Source organism: Ostrinia furnacalis, unplaced genomic scaffold (genome assembly GCF_004193835.3).
Source record: "Ostrinia furnacalis isolate ACB-3 unplaced genomic scaffold, ASM419383v2 OfSCF0682, whole genome shotgun sequence".
In the NCBI taxonomy this organism is placed as follows: domain Eukaryota; kingdom Metazoa; phylum Arthropoda; class Insecta; order Lepidoptera; family Crambidae; genus Ostrinia; species Ostrinia furnacalis.
Genome location: NW_021130921.1, coordinates 13,607 through 38,537, shown reverse-complemented (window position 1 = coordinate 38,537; position 24,931 = coordinate 13,607). Strand labels below are relative to the sequence as shown.

General features: G+C 33.8%; 1 protein-coding gene across 2 annotated transcripts in view; it reads right to left on the bottom strand.

The window, feature by feature from the left end:
- The window catches only part of LOC114366782 (synaptotagmin-15), a 73,607-nt gene extending 56,200 nt beyond the window's left edge, over positions 1–17,407 (bottom strand). For both annotated transcript variants that reach the window (XM_028323759.1, XM_028323761.1), the window contains exon 1: positions 17,247–17,407. The gene's annotated coding sequence lies outside the window, so the exon portion shown is untranslated. The remainder of the gene's footprint in view (positions 1–17,246) is intronic.
- Between the last annotated feature and the right edge of the window lie 7,524 nt (positions 17,408–24,931).

Here is a 24,931-nt window from a genome sequence, read left to right as displayed (position 1 = left end):
AATAGAAATCATAGAATGTAATATGTTGCTTCTGAGAAAGCTCTATCATCCCATGCAAATGGGCGATATTGGCTGTCTGTAGTACAACTTCTTTCTTTGATATTCAATGAAGTAATAAAAATAATCAACACACGAGTTATAGTCAACAGCATATCAGACTACCCATTTTTGCAAAATAGCTCCTCTCACAACTACATAAGATACCACAATATACAGGATGATTACGTAATCAGTATCCTTTTTTAATAAGCTCTATAGAATAATTTAACATTACAACTTTACCTTTATTATAAATTATTTTTAATTGTGATATTGTTAATTAAAAAAATATTGACAATCTAATTCACGGGTGCCCATATCTTAATTTTTAAATGTTAAGACTTATTTACTATTCACCATTATGTCTATTAAGCTTTGCAGTTAACTGTGTGTACGTATTTTTTTATGAACGAAGCAAAATATCCACTTGTGCCAATTTTGAAACCGCGCGCAGCAGATAAAAATAATTAAAATTATGAAAAAAATATGTTGTTTTTTCTTTTACGTAAATTAAGTTACTGATTCTGAGTCGCTCCTAAAAATTTGGACACTGATTGCAAAGTACTATAGAATACTATACAGTGTGAGTCACGTTAAAGTGTACATATGAAAATAGATGAAACTAGACCTATTTTTATCGACAAAAAAGAGGTCAAAAAATTTTTGAGATTTTTTTTTAATTTTTTATAGAATTTTTTTTCTTCCAATTACTTATTGTAAAGAAAACGTAATAACTTTTAAACTAAGCGGTATATCCTGATAAAATAAAAACAGTAATAATGCTAAATAACAGGCGATACTAAAAAAATACATAAAATACATAAAAAAGGCCAACAAATAATAAAAAATGATACTTTAAAAAAAAAAACTGCTTTAAAATTCATGTTTTTTTGGTTATTTGATAAATTTCTCCAAAAAATGCCCCTATAACAGGTAGTTTTTATTACTTTGTATTATTCTCTATCGTATTATCTTTGTAAAACCAAAAATCGCATGTCTCTATCCCTATCACAACATTTGCTATGATCTTTACTGTACGAAAATGTACTGCATTGAGGCCACTTGTATGCCGACAATTAAAAAAATAAATATTTTTACCACGGGCTATTAATCATTTTGATTAATAAAAGATAGATATTTATTCGACGGACAGCACTTTAAGCTAAATAGTGAAGCATTTCGGTTTCAATAAGTGCGATTTTTGCAACAAAAATTCGTAAATATGCGGCGACCGTAAACAAAAGACTAACTTATTAATATTGGCGCGAATTTTCACAAGCGTCTGACGTTCAACATTGACATCTGTCATAGTCACCTGCCTGACATCTTTAAGTAGCTGTCAACATCTAGCACCTTCAGCATCTTCTCAGCACTTGCCAAATGTTGGTCTCGAAGCGCTGGTAGGGTAAAAAGATTATGAGACATTTAGAGGCTCCTTAAGAGCAAAATGACGATTTGTAAGAACTATTTATTAGTCCAAACAAATAAAGAAATTTTGACTTTGACTTTAGCTATTTGGTAACTGTTGCGTGTTCTTTACAAAATTATCACAGTATTCATTCATACAGTGTGAGTCACGTTAAAGTGTACATATGAAAATAGATGAAACTAGACCTATTTTTATCGACAAAAAAGAGGTCAAAAAATTTTTGAGATTTTTTTTAAATTTTTTATAGAATTTTTTTTCTTCCAATTACTTATTATAAAGAAAACGTAATATCTTTTAAACTAAGCGGTATATCCTGATAAAATAAAAACAGTAATAATGTTAAATAACAGGTAATACTAAAACAATACAAAAAATACACAAAAAATGCCAACAAATAAAAAAAAAATGATGCTTTTTGAAAAAAATCTGCTTAAAAATTCGTTTTTTTTGGTTATTTGATAAATTTCTCCAAAAAATGCCCCTATAACAGATGGTTTTTATTACTTTTTATTATTCTCTATCGTATCACTTTTGTAAAACTAAAAATCACATGTCTCTATCCCTATCACAACATTTGCTATGATCGTTTGAACAAAGGCCTGCCACCACATTTTTCTCCGCTACAGGTAGAGACAATTTTAATTTTAACTCAAATGCTTATTTTACTTCGAAATCTTTTGTTTTTATTTAAAATCTAACTTGTCTTTATCAAAATTACAAATCTAGAGTCACTTTCAGTTCCGTTGTTAACTAAGCGTTGAATGGCGCGCCCGGAGAGGCTTAGTTCAAACGATCATTGCAAACGTTGTGATAGGGATAGAGACATGCAATTTTTGGTTTTACAAAAGTAATACGATAGAGAATAATAAAAAGTAATAAAAACTACCTGTTATAGGGGCATTTTTTGAGAAATTTATCAAATAACCAAAAAAATACGAATTTTTTAGCAGATTTTTTTTCAAAAAGTATCATTTTTTATTATTTGTTGGCATTTTCTAGGTATTTCATGTATTTTTTTAGTATCGCCTGTTATTTAGCATTATTACTGTTTTCGTTTTATCAGGATATACCGCTTAGTTTAAAAGTTATTACGTTTTCTTTACAATAAGTAATTGGAAGAAAAAAAATTCTAAAAAAAAATTAAAAAAATCTCAAAAAATTTTTGACCTCTTTTTTATCGATAAAAATAGGTCTAGTTTCACATATTTTCATATGTACACTTTAACGTGACTCACACTGTATAGATAAAGGTTGTTGTCTAGTTGACGCTAAGCCCGTCCCACAGAACTTTCAAAGTTCACTGAAAATATGGACCGCTAAATGAAAACCATTTGCATAATAAACGTGCTTTGACACGAAAGTTTTCAGTTTGTGTTTGATACAAAATGCGGTAACGCTTTATGCAAGTTTATATTCTGAAAGTTTAAATTGCTTTCTATGCAGACCTTCTTTTATTACAATAATAGTTTTTACATAAAAACTATTATTTGTGATGTTAATGTGTATTACAAGTGAAGTTAATGTTTCAAGGGAGAGAATTTCAGGGGATTAATATACAGAGTGTTAGGTAAATGGGTATATGAGCCGATACTAGCCCATGTTAACATGGTCATATAAATGGTATGATGAAGTCAGAAAATTGATATCTTCATTTTAATTATTTTAAGAGCGTTGTAGCAAAAAGTTGGCGTTCGAATTTTAGGTTTTTATTGCTTGACGTCGCGTAGTGAGTGCGCAAACCGCATTTATCTGTACAATTTCAACGCTGCGTCGACTAAACGATCTTAACCCGTAGTTATATAGTTGTACCTAAGCTAAGACAGTACATCATACATAATAATAAAGAAATAATGTATAATTTACCTATTTGATTTTTTCTCAGATCAGACTTTTAGCAAAATCAAGTTACGTAATTAATGTATTTTTTACACTAGTAAATCCCGCAACAAGTTTTTAATCTTTAAATTGAGTAAAGTAATAAGTTGATGGGTTTGAAAGAATTTATGTTTTATTTTATTCTTTTTACAGCATCAAAAGCTTGTTTATGAAAAATATTTACCTACTATTTAAATTTTACTTTTGACTTTTTAGTTTTTATGATGCGGGTTGGAAAAATTAAAATTTATTCTGATTTTGTGACGTTTCCGCACATAAATATGGATAGGTAAATAAATAGATTGAAATGTATGAAAACGAGCGTGCCATTTTTTAAACGTTATCTATAATATCTGTGTCCATCAAAGAGCTCGTAACTAAACATCGATTTTTTCTTTTTCACACAATAATAGTACTATGTTTCTTCTTAAGTATAAAGTAGTTTATGTTGCCAAATGACTTTTAGATTATGAGATGTGACCTGTTTTCTTGCAGTAATTTTCTCGAATTTTGACTATCTTAGACATGATAAAAATGCATTTTAATGAATTAAACATCAAAATTTTCTCAATACACTTTCTTCTTCAGGGTATGCTTATTCTAATGAATACATTCTATCTTCTTACTTAGAAATAAATTTGTTGTAATATTAGTTCAAAGTAGTGCCTTCGCGAGTTACCTGGAAATCGGGCTTTCGAAATTCGCTGTTTTCGTAGGCAAAAATCCAATTTGAACGAGATTTTGTCAATAGACATTCCGTAAAAACGTATGATAATTACGATGATATAAGTTAAAAGAAGCTATAACAATAAATTATATGACTAAAATCATTTCGAAATCTGCCAAATTCTCGATTTCTGCATGAAAAATGTGACAACGCTCTTAATTTTCATACAAATCGGATTTTATAAAATTTATTTTGTATGAAAATTAAAAAAAATAAAATGATGATATCTAATTTCTGACTTCACCATACCATTTATATGACCATGTTAACATGGGCTAGTGCCGGCTCATATACCCATTTACCTAACACCCTGTAAAGTAGTCCAAATAAAAAAAGGCTGTATTTTTTCTTAATGAAACATCTTGATTAAATATAAGGTAGGTACACCTATGCCAGTTTTCACCATCAATCCCTAATTTTTAAGTGACCTCTATGGTAACACGTAACAAGAATTTTGTTTTTAAAAGGGGTCACTTAAAAATTAGGGATTTATGGTGAAAGCGGGCACTAGACTTCCAAATTCAAAAATTCGCCTACAGGTAGATAAAATTATATCTTTTCCTCAATCCAACAATATTGGTCAGCTTTTGTTTTTACTAAAAATAACCCATTTTTTCAGTAAAAAGGTGCTTAAAATCCCTGAGAGATCTCGCCGAAGGAAGTTCATGCAAATCTCTACTTATGCCGGAAGAAATAACGTTAGAGCAGTTTGCAAAGCCGAGCTTATTTTTATAGGAAAGTGTTTTGTACACTCTCTAAGAATTTTAAAGTACTTATTTCGTGCATACTGCAGCGTACTTAAAAGATTTTATTATGATAATCCAGAAAAAAGGGCTTTTTTCTCATCGACTTGCAAACTAAATCATATTTGTTAAGGAAGATTTGGTCACCAGAGCCTTTAAGATAAATGTTAGGTATCATTTACCTTTCGTTAACTCTTCGTTCTCTTTTTTAAAGGTACAACCTGGTCGAGTTAACTGCGCACCTGGCAGCCGTGACTTCACATTGACATTCTGTGCCTCTACCATGAGTTTACCTACCGAGCATCTCGCTATCGAGTGCGTAAAAAAATGTATGGCAAATTGTACAGCGCCTCTAGCGGTTAGTAGCAGAACCACAGCAAAACTAAAAACACTACCATGAGTTAATCTCAAATCGTTAGGTAAAAACCTATCTAAATGAATACGATAGCGACTAAAGTTTTTATTTAGTTTCATACAAATAACTTACCATGAGTTGCAATTTTCAAAGATGTCATCGAAAAATACCTTAGCTGTCACAGTAACGTAACTCACTGGCTTATAGACGTGTGAAAAGCAAAATAAAATTGTGGTTTTAGGTGTGTGAGCTTTTCTTTATTAAATTATGTCGGAAAGAAGTTTATTACGATGGAACATGTTATCAGCATGTGGGCAGACCTCCCACTAGGTGGACCGACGATCTGGTGAAGGTCGCGGGAAGAACCTGGATGCGGGCACATTGTGGAGATCCTTGGGGGAGGGAGAGGATGCTGCGTTTCCCAGAGATATGCGAGGGAATTGTGTCGTGCGAAGATGTCTAGCTGTGCTGTGAAAATGTGTGCGGGTTTCCACCAAAGCTGTGCGAGGAAAATGTATCGTACGAGGATGTGTAGCAGAGATTTGAAAATGCTCATTAGTGTTGTACAGCCTGAGCCTTTTCCATTACACTGGTTGAGGTGGCCCTTTTCAAGACTTGGAAGCCTGTGGGTAACAAACCATTGGACATGGAGAGGGTCATTAATTATACGTATATTTTCTACTTTGCCGAACTTTAGCGCGAGAACGGTTTGTCCAAAACATATGAATTTGGTCTTATTCAATGCAGGATTAAGTGCCCTTCAACCGTCATGAAGACCACTTTTTGATAGGGTAAGTCCTTTACGCGGTATAACCGGAAAACCGAAAAAATGCCTCTTTCGGGGGCCCCCACCACTTAAGCACAACTCCGTCGAAGTCGAAAACTTAGGAGAGTCTTAATGGGCAACCAATGAAGCCATTAAAACGATAAAATCTTTTGTAGGAATTATTTCCGATTTAAAAGCTAATTCTACTGGACTAGTTGTCATGACAACAGCTGCGTCAAAGTCGCAATGACAAGAAATAAACAATACAAATTTAAAATCATCATGTTAATTCAGCTTTAAGCACTGTTCTAGGACACTTAAATTTTGCAGTGTTATTTTTGACATTTTCGTTATTTCCTACTCTGTCTTTTCTATATAGTTAGAAAGGAGCGGCATTCGTTCTTTCATTCATCCATTCATAGAGTGTGAAGTTGGATACGTTAACATGCTGACCAACATGACATCACAAAACCATCGAATTATCGCTAGCGAGTAAAGTATACGGTAATTGAACTCATGGTATGATTTTAATGCAAACTTCATCGATCCACGTTTAAACTCTATCGACTGTAGTATACGAATACAAGTTTTCGATGGCAACTCATGGTAGAGGCACTGGTACGGAACGGGGCAAATGCGGGAAGGTGAGTGGGTAAGTGGGAGGGAGAGTCAGGTTTCAGTGACGTGCGCAGTTAGCTTGAATTGTAATTGTATTGGATTGTATTGTGTAATTGTGACTGAATTGTACAGATGAATACTACACGAGCTTACTGGCCAATAGATCAGTACTACAGACAAAATTATATCAAATAGTGACACTCCTTCACTACTCAAACTAAAACTCTTGCTGACTTTGTTCCTTTGTGATCGCGATGAAATTCTACCTACCTGTAAATATTGCGAGTAGTCCCGGGGGAAATAACTATCTTGGAATGCGTAACAGTCAAATATAACGAAGAGACAGATAACTAAGGAAATATTATGAGATAAAAATTATACGTAATTTACATGATTAATATTAGGTAACATTACACATCGCTATTAATATATGCCATAATGGGTGTGGTCAAATCGCCAGAGGGCACGGAAGTTTCTTTTTGTCACGACATAACAAATCCGATACATACTTAGTCGTTTGCTGAATTGCATTCAACATAAGATTACGTTTCCTATCTCTACATATTTGTTTTTATTTTGAGTTGTTACTATTCAGTTGAGTCCACTAGGTGGACGGACGATCTGCTGAAAGTAGTGGGTAGTACCTGGATGCGGGCAGCGCAAATCGTTGGGAACTCCTTGGGGGAGACCTTTGTCCTGCAGTGGACACATTTGTATGAAAAAACCGGCCAAGTGCGAGTCGGGCTCGCGCACAAAGGGTTCCGTAGCAGCAAATATAATAAACTTATTATGTCAATTTATACACCTGGTGAATGGAGCCTAAACTCTCCCGATATTTTGCCTTGTACTTTTATGTATGAATATTAATTTTATATATGTATTTATAAATATTCCGAGCTAAAGAGGTGGCAAAAGCAATGGCAAACAAACCACAATCAATAGTATTCGGTTGTCGCTGAACACTTGGAAACTGAATACATGACTCCGATAGATACGGAAACAAGGCTTTTACATATATTTTTTGCGATTTTCCTAGAACACCAACAAGACTATCGTACACACGCAGTATTCCATTAATGTAATAAATACAACTCCAGTGCCCCACTAATCCCACGTCACCGTCATAAATTACTTGAAGGTGCGTCTCATTTTTAGGTACAGGTTCAATCAGTTCAGGGTGTTGAAATAATTCTAGCTCACGCGGTCTAAGACAGACGGACAGACGGACAGACGGACAGACGGACAGACGGACAGACGGACAGACGGACATGACGAAACTATAAGGGTTCCGTTTTTGCCATTTTGGCTACGGAACCCTAAAAAACGAACGAACGAACTCTCCTTTAGGCGATTATCACACTGCACCGCGCTCCGCCGCGGTCCGCGTGGCGACATATTATAACGAATCCCGTGCGCAAACGCGTAATCAGTGTGTTGTGCCACTCGTGTTTTCTATACAAACTGAGGTACCTACTTGCATATAATTATTAAATCTGTCGTCCCGCGTACCGCGGCGGAGCGCGGTGCAGTGTGATAATCGCCTTAGTTAGAGGTATAAAACCCAGCTTTTTAAACAACAGAATATATTTAGAACACAGCACATCCATTACCAAGGGTGGGTACCTATGCATTAAGCATAGGTACCCACAGTCTAGAAATAATTTGCATTGTGGTCGTTCCATTATATCGTGTATTTTCATACCCTGAACTTTTAATTAAAAGCTCTTAATTTACGAAAGTTGAAAGGTACATTTTAAGTACGAATTTGTAAATTATATAATTTCTGGTTCACGGAGTACTCGACTATTTACAAAATGAATACATTATGTTGAAACTGGACTCTTAGTAAAAACAAACACTTTAAAGCTTTATATTTTACTTGAATCTAAAAATGAATTTCACGCATTTTAAATATACCTAGAGTAGATCTAGACATTTAAGGCTGAAAAATGGACCTTCTTGTTGAAAATTTTTACTTTCTTTAAGAAGAACAAAGTACTTAGATTTTCTATCCCAATCGTGAACGTAATTTTAATTGAATAACCAAAGGTAGATACTTTTAAAATTCACAATAATTGAAACCACTCAAGCAAAGATTATTCGAATTTTCAGGACACCTGTTCTTTAGCAATATTGTCTAAAAAGTAACGCCTTTATTACCACATCTGTAACTGTGGCACTTTAGGTAATGTAATAAAATAAATACATACTTAGGTACTTATAATACAGGGTGTTTCTTGTAAGGTGTCAAGCCGAAGGCAGGTGATAGGTGAGGACTAGACCTATCGATTTCACCACCATGTATGTTTTACGATTTTTCATAGTTTAGAAGTTATCGTTAATTTTGTGATTTTTTCAAATTGTATGACCTAGTAGGCTTTAAATTTTTTTATCTTTTTTTTGGGTCGATTTTTCTCAAATTTCTTTTTTTTGACAGATTCCCTATTAATTGCAGATTTTTGAAAAAAATAATCAACTTCCTATTTTTGATGCAAGATACAAAATTTTTGCTAGAAACATTTTTTTTTTTTACTTTTAAGTTGAAAATTTTAGAATGTTCCGCTAATAGCATATTTTTTATGTTTCTAGCAAAAATTTTGTATCTTGCATCAAAGATAGGAAGTTGATTATTTTTTTCAAAAATCTGCAATTAATAGGGAATCTGTCAAAAAAAAAGAAATCTGAGAAAAGTCGACCCAAAAAAAAGATAAAAAAATTTAAAGCCTAGTGGGTCATACAATTTGAAAAAATCACAAAATTAACGATAACTTCTAAACTATGAAAAATCGTAGAACATACATGGGGGTGAAATCGATAGGTCTAGTCCTCACCTATCACCTGCCTTCGGCTTGACACCTTACAAGAAACACCCTGTATATTTCAAATTACGAGAATATACCAACTAGTCACTATAAACTAAAGGATCAGACGAAAATTGCCCTAATTGCTTAATTGCTTCTGTAAATAGCTTGAAAATTACTTGTGAGATCAATACCAAAGATCAATAGATATGAGAATCACCTATTCATTCGTAGAGTACAAAGACGGAGGGTGTTTCTGTGAAATCCGAAAAGTATACTTAAAAAGATATCTGATTAATTTACAACATTTCGATATAAGAAATAACAGCATCAGGACCATCAGGTTAATGTTGTATGTACTAATGTGGGTTAGGGATTTACTATTTCCTTCACCTTATGTCTTGAAGAAAAAGTGTTTTAAGACAAAATTGTGCAACTAAAACAACTACAACTTACTGTCACCCAACTTTATTTCGGCAACAAAATCCTACACATTACAAAACCCTGTAGAAGAAAATATCTACACTAAAGGATAAGTATCTCCAACCCTTCTTACAAACAAAGATTACGAATTCTTTCCAAAAATAGACGTTAGGCATTAGGTCGAGTAATTTCCAGCCGTCTGCGGTTTATCAAACTGGAAGAATGGAGGCCATTCCACTAATCTGGTTATCTTTTTTTCCAGTTGCGGCTTTCTTCTATTGTCTCTTGGATATTTCTAAGCATTAGTAAAGAACGGATTACTGACTCAAGATATCTGCAAAAATAGCTGTTAAAATAACTTAGATGTGTATATTATTTGATCTACGTAGTATTTTGTATTTTTTTCGGAAAGGAACATCTCTAAAATTAATTCAAAATTTACCTCATTAATTAACGAGTCATCATTTCATCAGTAGTTCGTACAAAAATGATGATGATGATAAAAAGATAAATATTATTAAAGTCCTTATAAAACTGTATAACGGAACTAAATAATCAAAGTATTACTGATACATATTAATAGGTCATGCTGTGATATTAAAATTTCTCAGTTCACAAATAACGAAACCCAACAGTTTTGTAAAATATTCATATCAATATTTTTCGACTATTTTCAGGCAGATTTTGCTACAACAAAATCAAACGTTGATTGATGACTGGGACTTGGTCGCCAATTGTTTGGTTCGTTAATATTTTATTACGTTCGATTCAAATTCGTTTGTTTTTTTAAAACCAGTGAAAAATCGTGGACTACTCGTATCTATTGTAAAGTGAATAAGGTTTTAACTAGAAAGGTAAACGCCACAATTAGTAAGTAGAAAGTTGAAAGTCGAGATCTTAGGTTCGATTTCCAGATTTTATTCTTCGGAGTACACGATTGGCCAAATCAAACCTATGTTATGGCAGACATTATCAATTCTGAGATCAGGGTTAAAAAAAACCTCATTTATTTTTGCAAATAGACTTTTAGAAAGCACTTTTCTTTTACACTTCTCTACCACTGCTTCGGGACAATAAATGGGCCAGTGCTGAGAAGAAGCAGCGCAATTAACTCAGTCACTAAGTATTTTCAGGTTCTGACTTATGTTCATATTACCTACATATTATAATACCTATTGATAAAGGTGATGAAGTAAGAATCACCAAAGCCAGAAAAACTTGAACGGAAAACCATAAATCTCGAATGCCTAGAGATAAATTCGGTACAGGTTAAATAGGTACAATGAAAAAGGGTCTAAGCCCGACCTAATGAAGATACAAAGAAGCCCACACGCTACATTTATTTATTTCTGCCCTACAACCCATCAAGATATGAGAAATGACCAACGATGAGAAATGTCAACCCGTGAAAATGGTTGTGTTTCCATTTGCGTGGTTTTTGTAATTTCCTAATTTTCTGAATATCTATAAAATGTTCTGAGTTAATGCTAATTTATGTTTGTAAAGTATGTTCGTCATTTCTGGGCAGCTATTAGCAGGAAATTATTATTTAAATTTTGAACTGATTATCAAGGTATAGATGGCAAATTACCAATATCGCGTACGTAGATGGAGTACTCTGTCAACGATCGCGTAATATAGTGGCATTTAAGGGTCATAATTAGTGGATACCGAAGGTTTTAGCGCTGCTTCATCTCAACGCCTGCCCACCCAGATTTAAATTATTTAACTTAGCCAGTGTTACAGTCAGTTTCAAATAGTTTGTGACATCCAAAGTAGCTAAAAAATTCACAATGACGTCTTTGTTACAATGGGAATAAGGTAGCGTTGTCAACTTTAAGGCCACTTTGTGTGACACGAACTATTTGACTGTGACTGTACAACTTAAGATTCGCTGTATTTTTTTTTATGTCGTAATCCATTTTTATGGAGTGAGTAACGTTAACATCCTTTTTATTCACCTTAAAATAAACTATGTAATTGTAAGCTTTCTCCTGATTCAATTAAAATTATATTGTTATTAAGTTTTCGCTCTCTCGAACCGCTCTTAATTAATCTTGCTCGTCTTGAAACATGTATTTTTAAAGCTATATTTTTTCATTTCTGTCATAGTGAAGTGATAGAATGCTTTAATTACAATTCGTAGTTAGTATAACTTTGTTAGACTGTAAAATAAACTCAAGTTTAAAAAGGTCGTCAGAGATACTCGTACTATGAATTTATAAAGGTCTGGCTTTTGCCATTTTCACTAAGTAGAAAATATTGCCGATTACTTTCATGGAAGCTAAGTACTTCTTGCTTAGTTTTAATAACATTTATACTTTTTTCTCTCATGAGCTTTGTTATATTACTTAGTTCCCTATTAAAGCTTAATGAGGATCATTTCGATTTTTAGCTGTGAATGCAGATTTATAGGGCTAAGAAATCCTTAATACACAGTCAAAAAATTTTTGTTCTACGACAAAAATTGACGAAGTTATGGCCAAATTACTAAAAAAGTTCACTGACCGCCCGGCCCGGGGACGATGACGTCACTATATCCGATCCGAACGCTGCCGGAGTACTGCGTGGATAGAAAATATGTTTTTCTAGCCAAACTATCTGTTTTAGAGAAAAACTTGTAATGACATTTATTCATCAGAATAAAGTAAGCTATCGATAGGTAATTTTAAAAAATAGAAATTGTCAAAAATAACGCAAAAAATCCATACGCTCATACGATTCAATGGAACGCAGAGACGCGATTGGGGTCTCCGCGGTGGTATATTTGGCGATTTATTCAAATAAAGTGTCTGGGTATGACTTGCCTCTCCCCCCTCCCACCAAGGTCAGAAGCTGGGTAAGGCTTGCCCCTCCCCCCAGGCTATAAGCTGGGTATGACTTAAAGCCCCCCCCCCCACACCAGGCCAGAAACTGGGTAATAGCATCATATTATGTATTATTATGTTCAATACAAACAATCATTAAGTTACACTCACCCCAACCGCGTCTCCGCATTGCATCGAATCCTATGAAAATGTGGTTTTTGGACATAGCGATACTTATTTTTCACTATTTTTATTTTTTTAAATTACTGGTCGATAGGTTACTTTATTTTGATTAATAAATGTTATTAAAAGTTTTTTTCTAAAATTGATAGTTTAGCTGGAAAAAAATATTTTCCATCCCAATTCGGTTTGAAATGAAACCATCAATGGAGTTAGTAGGATTTATTTTTTTATTCATCAATAATAAAATTCAGAACTTAAATATCCAACTGTAATGTCTGCTCATGAACGCTTTAAACTCGGTACTTCTTTCCCAATTCCATATAATTCAACTTTACATAATCAAACTACAACTTTTTATTTTTGCCTTTATCTTGTTAAGTTTTCAATTACCCCTTCAGTCGATATGCACACGTGAAGTGTACGAGTAGTACCACAAAGATACGAATGCCCTCAGTATTTTAATTTATAATACAACTTTCAAAAAAATCTGTCTAGCTAGACCTAACTGATGTGTTAGGTACATCTCGCTACTAACTAATTCTGATATGTCTAGATGTAAAGAAGAAATGGCCATATCAAGTCTTTCAGAACAAACTGAAATGGCATTTGTCCAAATTACTACGCTAGATAATGTTTTTATTTACGAAAAGATGTAGTAACATTTTCCCAGTACTCATTCACAACTTAAGAGAGATAAAGACGTTTTTTGTGTCCATATAAATATGTCCATGAAATTAGGCAAGGTATTTTATAGGTAGCTGTGATAAAAACGTAAATATATTATTTGTATGTAAACGTACAAATAAACATAACACATATCTATCTAGATTATATTAGGAACATGTTTAAACTCATCGACGATAAATTCAGAAATGTCAGATCAGTTTATTTATCAAATAAACATCATATTTGATGTGCATTATATTTCATATTCAATAACGTATGCCACATACATTGTATAGGAAACATATTTCGAATTTTGTTTTACCCAAACGAAAAATTCAATTTCAATTTATCATTCAAAACGTTAATAGAAATGCTTTTCAGTATTGATGTTACATTTGCATACGAATGAGCTTACATCCAAATGTATGGTTCGATCCAGAAGGCGGTATGTACGACTTCCGGCTGGAACGATAGCCGCTCGATTCGTGGACTGAAATGGAGGCAAATGGATGGAGCCGGATGGATCCTGGATTGAAACGGATGTATTAGCTCACAGGATGAAGAATAAAATGCGTTAGTGACGCAGACGTGATGTTTTATTCACTTTTAAGTGTATCTAAGCACTTGGAAGTCGTAGCTTTAGCAGATAGATATTCCGGTAAACTTAGTCCAAGCTCTTCTTTTTAAAAATCTCAATCATGACTATGTACGCCGTATGTCTTCTTTAACGACTTGTTGTTTTCATTCACTGAGTAGGGGCTAGCCAAAGCTACATCATCAAAATAATAACAGTATAGAGAGCTTGTGGTAATAGGATGGATAGACTCGTATCTCGGAGATTTTCAATATCATCTTCATGGTTACAAAAGTTGAGTAAATATGCGATTGCTGTGCCTTCAAAAAACAAACCTTTCCTCAATTTGGAAGGGTACCAAAACAAATGAAGATCCAATACATAGTGTGCGTGTGTTTGCCGACACTTGACCGTAGTTCAGTCAACACTGCCAGGGTCGTGAGGGTTAAGGCAAATTGACTGAGGGATCAGGTAACCAAAGAAACAGCAATTAACTTGTGTTTTGTACGGATAGGACAACTGGGATCTACCGGGACGTTATACCTGTAGTTTATTAATAAAGCCCACAGCCAAAATTTTTTACTACGACCGGTTTTTGTGGAAATCCTTGGGGGAGGCCTTTGTCCAGCAGTGGACGTCTTTCGGCAGAAACGAACGAACGAACTTATAAGTGAGTAATGAAAATGAAAGAGATTTTTACTGCCTAATTAAACATAATTTAAGATATCTTTACATGTAAGAACCAAATTGAACCTTAAGAAAATTTTGAACCAATATCACACTGATGCCATATACCTACGATTGATTAAATTTTGTATTTATAAAGTTAAAATGAAAGGTTTAAAAGGTTAAAATGAAAGGTTGAAAATGATTACCAACCTTGTTAAAAATCATTTTCGAAAGCGGATATTTTCAGATTTGAGCGGTAAATGAATTTGCAAAAACGTGCTGTGGGCGTTTGGAAATTGTAAACATTTGATCAGGGAAGCCTGTTCAAATAAAATTAAGTAACAGACTACCAGATTGGAATGTCATTCGTAGCTAAATTACATTGCGTATTCGCCTAATTTAATTGCGAAATGTACGCACATTGCGTACAAGCGAGGTCTCTTCAGATGTGCGGTGTGTAAGTAGGTACCATTGGAGACATGCCTCAGGCGTACATTTAAAGGCTTTTGAGGACAGAACTGATCATGTTTAAATTCAAAGTGTATTTACGCATTGTATTAAAGATGTACCCTATAAGAAGTTGGTAAAAAAGTTAACCGTTAATCAAAACCCTACCCCAAATTCTATATTATTTAGTTTTAGTCCCGATTTTTCGTTCGTTTTACTGTCACAAACAAGTATAATACCTACCTAATTTTTTCGATGTGCCATGTTTTATTTGTTACTTTTTTCACCAATTTGGTGTATGAACACCACCAATTACCTAATTTAAAAGTGTTTGTGATTAAGACCTTTTTGCAGACCTTCAAGATGTTAATAAATTTTCATAACTCAATTCCGCTTTACTTATTGGCGCTTAAAACTGGATTTTAATAAAGCAGCAGGGCTGTGAGGTCTAATATTTGAATTCAACTAATAGCTCAAGATTAAGTTCAAGCTTTAAGGGTTAAAAAGGGTTCTCAAGTTTTGAGACTTGTTTCCTAGTAAACCTTTCTTCCTAAACCAAATTTTACCCAGTTTCAGTCAGCTTTAATGAATAAACTAGTTGCGCCCTGCGGTAAAACTTAGCCTTTATGTTAATCCAGGGTGTCAGCTAACTCCATACCAAATTTTATTAAAATCGCTCCAGCCGTTTAGACTTGAAGAAGAAACAAACATACACTCACACTTTCGTCTAACAATAAATAGTGTGATATACAGTTCCAGCGACTATATGTTCAAAAATATTTTTTTGTTAATCATCATCGTCTTTAGTTTTTTGTTCTTCACTGCAGGAGCACCGACTCTCTATTTTATAATGGGCCATGTAGGATTTAAATAAACTTTAAACAAAACAGTAGATATACTATTTAGCTATTCAGGAGCTATTTATGGTCCGGTGACAGATTGACGACGGAAGCATATTTTTAGGGTTCGATTGATACCCTTTGCTTACGAAACCCTACAAAGATTTCTATTTAGATAAATATTTGAAGAGAATAAAATGGTAGACTAGAATCATTATTTACATGTATAATAAGCCTTTCACGCAATATTACAATTAATGGTGTGTGCATAAAATTATAATTAATTACCGCGCCAAAAGTCTCTTATAATTTTTATGAATTGTTTATGTAGGTAATGAAACATTATGAAATAACTACATGTTCTTTTTGTTTTAAATCGCCAGTGCGTAATAAAATGGGTGGTTTGCCGCGTACACTGTTGTTGATATTCACTTAAATATTTGAACTAATATACTCAGACAATTAGTTAAAGTAATGTCAACTTTTTGATATTGTCGTGTGAGCGATCAAATTGTAAGCTATCATCATCATCATCATCTCAGCCATAGGGCGTCCAGGTCGTCCACGGCTAGCTGGTGTAGTGTTTCCATTAATGTTTTATGAATAGTAATCTGAACTCTAACGACATAGTCATAAACCATTAATAATTAGTAGTTAGTGCCTATCTAAATGATTGATAGCTCCAATTGATCGCTCTCGATATCATTGTACTTATATGTAATACAAATTTAATTATAATTCGTATTAAAATGATTGGATACGACATGATATGCGTGTAAAGGATTGTTAATATCTTCTGACGTCACGATAACCAGGTAATTGCAATGGCCGCCTCGTGACGTCATGGACGTTACAAAACTTTTATAATTTTACTAATCTAATTTGGATAATAATTACTTAAGTCAAGTGGAATGAATCCTTCGGGTTGGTTTAAAATACCGAAAACCGTAATTAAGAAGTAGTTGACTTATTATTAAGTGTAACTCTTTAAAACTAAAAATTTAGTATGTTAACTTATTTATAAGACAATACATAACATCTAACATAGTAAAAACACCTAAATAAGTAACATTCTAAGTTAACAACAACAACAGACAAGTTTTTCCATCTCCTTGAACAACAAACCTTAAATAACACAACAAAATCCCCCCTTTCAACTCTATAACTAACATTACTCAATTAAAACTAAGTTTGACATCTTATCAGCCTATTCACACTTAAGGCGAAGTTCTAACTTCTAACCATGCATTGAAAATCTTAGGAATCACATCTAATAGTTACTTACCCTCGGAAAAAAACAGCACACCTACTGAAGGGAAATTAGTCTTAGTTCTCTATACACATCGACATGCTACTCTAATTCTATGCTTACATTAACACTCGGCCGTATGTATAAAGGATAACACGGTCTGTCGCGAGCTTTAGCACGACAGTAGAGCGAGGGAACCGGCGGGCAACTAACTGAACGGACTACGAAAGCTCAAGCTCGCTCACTGCGCATGTACTTCGCAAATAAAGTTGACAAAGCACAGCTTTTGAAAACTTCCAAAAACGTCACTGATACGGGATATTTGGAGCTAAGTTTCGAAGCTTCTTCGGTTCTTGTGTACTGGCTCACATTGTTGAGAAGCTTTGGTAAGTTTAAAATTATGTTGGTGAGAGCTTTTGACTTCCTGTTTACAGTTCGCGGATTTAGTGGAAGTTTTGGGCCTGTGTGTGAATGATCTTAGAAGATTTAAAAAGCTTTCTTTTGACAGCTTCTTCAAATTAAATAAATGTTTACGTGATTTACATGAGTATCATCAGTATCATACAATCATTTACTTGTCCCGCACAAATTAAAGTTGCAGTACATTTTATATCTATAATTTAGTTTTCCTTTCATTAAAATATAGAAATTATTAAATGAACTGTAATAAAATATAATGTATTTTCCATTCTGAAAGAATAACTTACAGAAAACAAACTTAAAAATTCAAGAAAACCTTCAATGCACTCTTGTCCATTAGCCACTTTCATAAGTTTTGCAATTTAAATTTCATATCAAAATCATTTTATTTTATGAAATACCTAGGTACTTTCGAATAAATGTCAAATAAGCTTTTCAAACTTTCGTTATATTAGGGAGTAGTAACTCTATAGTAAGCTGTCATAAAATTATATTGTTTTATTACATAGATGCAGAAGTATCTCGTATTTTGAAGTATGAACTTTATTTACATTTATGAAAAAGTGATCGTAAAAGTAAATAGTAAAACGTACTTGTAAAGGTGAGATGGAAACGATTCAATAAATCTTCAGTAGGTACTTACCTTTAAAATATCTCATGACCTTTTCGAAATAAAACGGTAATATTATGGGATAATATTGTACGTGAGTTTACTTTTAACAATCGTAGTTTAAAATTCGTTCTTGTTAGGTAATAATTAATCGGATCTTATGTAGGTAATCTGCTTTTGTATTAACTGGTTGTTTTAATGAATTTTAACGAAGTTATTCGTTTTCATTAATCCTAATCCCTGGATTACTTTCCTCCCATCCCATCCTGCCTCACATTAATGAGATTAAGCTAATATATTCCATACCTACTTTTGACCCTCGGATCTTTTGTCTCTTTTCCCCCTTTACGTCCTTGCAACTGAGGTTGAGGAGATGTCAATTTGGTTGGCTGCATGACTGAATTTCTTCCGCAACTTCTTCTCAGCACCAGTTGATATGGTATCGAGAATTAGTGGTAATGAAGGCTATACCACACTCGGCCTCGTCGGCACGCGCACCGACGATCGCCAAACGGCTAGAGTACCTTCTGTACTCGCCACTCTGCCCGGTGAAGCTGGAAAAGCTATTCAAGCTACCAGCGCGCGTCCCTTCAAAAAAAAATGAAGGCTATATTTGTGACTTGTTAAGTGCCCTGAAAATGGCTTACATACCTACTAATAAAGAATTTGAATTAGTTGTTAATTCTACGCCTGACTCCATAAAAGTACGATTAACGTTGAAATATGACACATCTTAGTCCATTTGCTATTAAATCAGTCAAGGTGCTTGTTTTCAGTTAGGTTATGTTGTACCTACTTTTAAGGTCACTTAATTAATGGCTACATACGCAGTCAACCTTGCCTCTTATCTTGTCTTTTCTTCTTTCTTACTTTATCTATAATAATGATTTATTTAATTATAATGATTTATTTCTCACACAAAATACAGGATAAAATACATTTAAAGAAAACACATTAATGAGTGTGTAAGACCGAAGCCTGAGCTAGGTAAATGAATACCTGTGTTACAGGTCACCGGGCCCCCACTTTTATCTATCTTATCTTAGTTACAGAGAACATGCAGTTATGAGTTTGAATCTCACTGGGGGAAAACAAGAACCGCAATCATGAGAGTTTAAACTAAGTTTAGATTGGGTATGAGAGTTGTTTCAATAAAAGTTTATTTCGAAAAAGTCACAATTTGAGCAACCAAATCATCTAAATCTAGCTTAAATTTTTTAATACTGATTGTATTTTGTCTTTGGATATCTACAAAGTATAAAGCTCGTTTAACTCTATTTCTACATACGGTAACCTTTACAAAGAAGTATTAGATCTGGAGGAGTAGGAGGTGTCAATCCGTCATACTATACGCCTCGGAGTGTCCCCCGAGAACTATGAATATCCGGAGCAAAGTGGGTTATAGAACAGGAATAGGAAGGTGTTGTCTTGAAAAATATTTTAGTCAGATACCGATAAAAATCTTCTAGTCAATAGGTAGATTTATTAATTTAAGAACTGACAAAATGTAACATGAATCCTTTTTTTTATATAAATTAATCATATCATCATCATCATCATCATTTTAGCCATAGGACGTCCACTGCTGAACATAGGCCTCCCCTAATGCTTTCCACGTTGATCGATTGGTAGCAGCCTGCATCCAGCGCTTTCCTGAGCCTGAATTAATCATATACTCGTACGTAAAAAGAGAAAGTTGAGCACTTACCATACAGCGAGCGCGGTAAAATATTTCATATTTTTAACCTGAATCAAGATAGAAATCAAGGTAAAAACAATGGTAATATGTGTACAATATCTACAATAGTTGCAACATTAGGATAATAAATATAATCTGAGATAATAAGTTTTTGATACTGAAGAATCTATCAATTTCATTATCATCTGATTGGATGGGAATCAAATAACACGATGACAATATACGAATATAAAGTTCTCTGGAAACTTGAAAAGTTCGCTCCTGGCCAGTTTCCTTATCCGGGTCTATATTAAGCCAGGAACAAATCGTTTAATATTCTTCGCCATTCTTCGCTTCCTTTAGAAAGTAACAAAGACCAAAACACCCATTAGTGCCAGAGATAACCGTCCCACAGCCGCGATATTATTCCATTTGTTTTTTAGCTACACTCAGCGTCAAAAAAATCGCACCTCCCGCAACAATAACTTTAAAGATTGTCCTTTAACACAAACGTGGTGCTCCACCAATATTGGTGTTATTTGAAAACCCAATAAATAAACATAAAGAAAAACACATGATACCAATGTTGCCCTTCACCTCTTAGACCAATACAGCACAGGCCAGAGGAACCATTTAGACCAATTTTTGTGGTTAAAAAACCAATAATCTCACGTGTCCTCTTTAACATATGGATAGCGATTAATCCAAACTTAACAGTTTTATAACCATACATGTTGGCTCAAGCGTAACTACCTGTCGCTTTAAAAAACAACCCATACTGAGTTCCAACCCATCCCTCTAAAGACACATTTTTGGGGTACCAACCTTTCCTTTAATGGAATGAAGCTTAGAACTGGGTTTTCAAATGATACCAATATTGATGAGAAGTGGGGAAGGAACCTTGAAAATGTTTGAAGCGAAAGGTGCTATTTTTTTAACGCGGAGTGTATAAAGATACCTCTGGGCTCAAAGGTCGTAAAGGACAAAGTACGACTTTTCAGGAGAAGCAAAAAACGATTTTTTATTTTTTTATTCGACAATAACTTTTTTGTTTTTTGAGCTATTAAAATATGACCTAAGAAGAAAGTGCTTAGAATTCACAGCATTTTCCGAAGAAGTATTGAAAAACTGGACTAGGGCAGTAGGTATTTACTGAGATAGATTTCCTTTACGCCCTCAAAATTACAATAAAAAGACCTTTACGCCCCGCAAATATTCGTCCTAGGCAAGTTACTCAGGGCGTAAGTCTATTTTTATTTTACAAAACTACAAAACCAAGGTAATAAAGGACAATTTACATAATTTTATAGATTTTCATAGGTCATAACGGAACACCCAGGTAAGGTATTATGCAAGGGAAAATTGATAATTTGGCTTAAATATTTAATGTTTTATGGTATTTGATATGTAATATACCATTTCTTCACATATTTTTAATGAATTATGGTATTTTTAATGAAATAAAATGATTTTTCGTGGCCTCAAAATTTAATGCACACAATTTATGAAACTATTATTTAAGCAAGCAAAAGTTTTGATATCTTCGAACTAGAAGATACCATTTCCGATATAAGAGTGAATTTAAAAATAAATATTATGACGGTTTTAAATAAAACTTCATAATAATGTCTACTTTACACGAAAAGCCGAAACCAATTTGATTTTATTTAAGTATTTATTGAATCATTATTATTGTTTCAAAAAACTACAAATGTCGGACTTAATTCCATAGGGCAGTCTGTCAATTAGTTGACCTTATGATACTGCAGATAGGATAGAATTATTAAGGACAAACGAAAACCAAACTATAATTATTCTAAATTCTAAATAGATTAAACATTGTTATTCATAATAGCTTGAAATTATGTCATTGTACTTGGTACAAAAATAGAAAGGTTAGGTAAGTAAGATTACAAGTAGGAAGTTTTTTATTCCAGTAAACATCCACTTAATTTGCTCTTACATAATACAGTTTTTAAAAGCCAATTATTTTTAATATAAAAATAAACTTCGAAAAAAAAGTGCATTCACGCTTTTTAGTACAATAAGTCTCAACTGACCCTATATGTTTTCCCATGTTAAGCGTAAATATTTTTCCTACTAGTTATACTTTATTAGCTGATCCAAATTGTTACAGTCAAAACTCAAAAGATCGTTAGTCAAAATTACTAGTAAATCATTAAAAACAATTGTAAAGCGTAGCATTTGTGTGATTTATGCATACGAAACATACATACACTCGAAAAAACACAACAGTCGGGTAATAATGACACCTTATTGTACTACAGTAAGGTGACTCCTTTACTCATCTAGCTTTTTCATTGTTCAAATTTGTATGATGACTATCCTAACTTAATTAGGTAATACGTTATTAATGGCAATGCCAGATTTTGTATGGAAGGTGGCGTCTTTTTTTTTTCGCGCGGCCATCGACCAAACTTTATTTTTTGATTACAAAATAGTGTAATAAACCAAACTTACTATGACATGTATACCTCTAAACTCAGTCTGAACTGAGTTATGAGCGTTAGAAGTTTGATGATTTACATACTAGATTTGCTTTTTGCGCGCAAGTTTTGTAAGAAATTGCAACAAAATATTGCGCTATTTTTTTATTGCGGTGATTCTGCTCCATACTGATGTCTGGAGCCTTCAATGGATGGTATTGTTTGTTTACACATACAATCTCACTATTTTGTTGCAATTTCTTACAAAACTTTGCGCGCAAAAAGCAAATCTAGTATGAAAATCATCAAACTTCTAATGCTCGTAACTCAGTTCAGACTGAGTTTAGAGGTATACATGTCATAGTAAGTTTGGTTTATTACACTATTTTGTAATCAAAAAACAAAGTTTGGTCGATGGCCGCGCGAAAAAAAAAAGACTCCAATTTCCGGCATTGTCTTTTATAGCATGTTTTCATTTTGTTAGATCTTCTTTTAATTATCTTTTACCTGACAAATACCTAGTTTTGTCAAATATGAGAAATAATAAAAAGCATCATTACTTTACCCGATGTGGATAGATGTCATCATTTTTTTATGTACAAATCACATAAACGTTACACTCTAAAATAGTTTTATTACATCGTTCGTTCGTTTCAGCCAAATGACGTCCACTGCTGGACAAAGGCCTCCCCCAAGGTTTTCCACAATGAACGGTCCTGCGCTGCCCGCATCCAGGCTCTTCCCGCGACCTTTACCAGATCGTCGGTCCACCTAGTAGGAGGCCTGCCCACGCTACGTTTTCCAGCCCGTGGTCGCCACTCGAGAACTTTCCTGCCCCAACGGCCATCGTCTCTACGAGCTATGTGCCCCGCCCACTGCCACTTGATTTTAGCAATTCTGCGAGCTATGTCGGTTACTTTGGTTCTCCTACGGATCTCCTCATTTCTGATTCGATCACGCAGGGAAACTCCGAGCATAGCCCGCTCCATCGCCCTTATTACATAATTTGATGATTTTTTCTTTCTAGTTCTTTCGTTTGTTCTAAACGCACATACTTAAATACAATAAGAAACGTCTATAAAATTTACCTACTCAGTTGTTTTAATATCCTCTCTTTGTACATTTTTAAAATATTTGTTTAGATAATCTAAGGGCGTAAAGGACAAATTATTTAGACTTTGGTATGAAAATTTGGGTTGTATAGGACAATATATTATACTACATGTACATTATACGCCCAAAAATTTGTGTTTACTTGTTCTTTACTACCATGCTAACTGTACTAAAAAATCAAATGGTATTTACATCCCAATTTTCACTATGATTTCTGTTTAGCTTATCAAATATGATGGGTCGTAAAGGCACTTTTTTTGAGAATTTCGACAAACTAAATATACAGATCGATAGAGAATTAAATTCTGAGTACAACTGTATTAAAAACTCATTTTCGGTATTTTGTCCTTTACGACCTTTGAGCCCAGAGGTATCGATAAGTGTTTCTTTCTTCAAGCAATTTCAACGTAAAAGTTAGTAAAATTGGAAATATTATAAATGAAAATCTTGATTTTTTAGCAGATAAAATAAAAAAGTGAGTTTGTCTGTTTGTAATGTTACTTTCCACGCCTAATCCTCTGAAAATGTTAACTTTGAATACTCGTAGATTATTTAATAATATTAGAATTGTGTAAATCATAAACCACACAAGAAATCAAACCTAATTTGGAAACAGAAATTAATTCTGATACCAATTTCGAATTCACAGAAGAGATCCCAATTGATTTTATTCTGAGAATCTAAATTAATGTAAGTAAATATTTGATGGTGTTATAGAAGATTCGCACTGAAATTCGTTTATTCAGTTAAACCTGGGAGATGAAAACCACAATGCAGCAAGTTTATAAACGTGTGATCAACCCTTTTCCTAAAGGTCTGAAGAATGATGCTAATAATACTGTGAATAATATAAGGTCTAGACTAGATATAAATAGAGACAGACCGCCGCCGAAAATGTCAAGACCGACTTTCTAAGGCTGAATTGCACCACCCAGCTTTGACCGTAACTTTAACGATAACCAGTGTTTTTTGTATGGAGTTTGACAGATTTCTGACGTTTGTCAAAGTTAATGTAAGATGGTGCAACCCAGCCTAAGTTATGGAAATAGAAACCTAATACCTAGTCAAAGTGTGGGAATCGCCCAAAAATAATAAAGCGTATCCCACGTGGTCATAACCATCAAATTGAAATTCGTTTTTTTTGCAAGTAGGCTTATAAAAAGCTCTTTTACACGTCACAGTATTAGTTTTACCTTACTACTGCTTCGGGGCAACAACGGGTGAAGCTCGCTTCCACCTTCGGCCTGATCGTCACTTACCATCAGGAGAGATACAAGCCAAGAGCTTCCTCGTTGTGGATAAAAATAAAATAGGACAGTGCTGAGAAGAAGCAGTGCAAATGAAATTCAATTCCCTAGTAACACACACACTCATAATTTAGCAACGTAAGTGGTAATACAGGACATAACGAGGTATGAGTATAAATTCTCGTGAACCCTACGTCAAAAGTGAT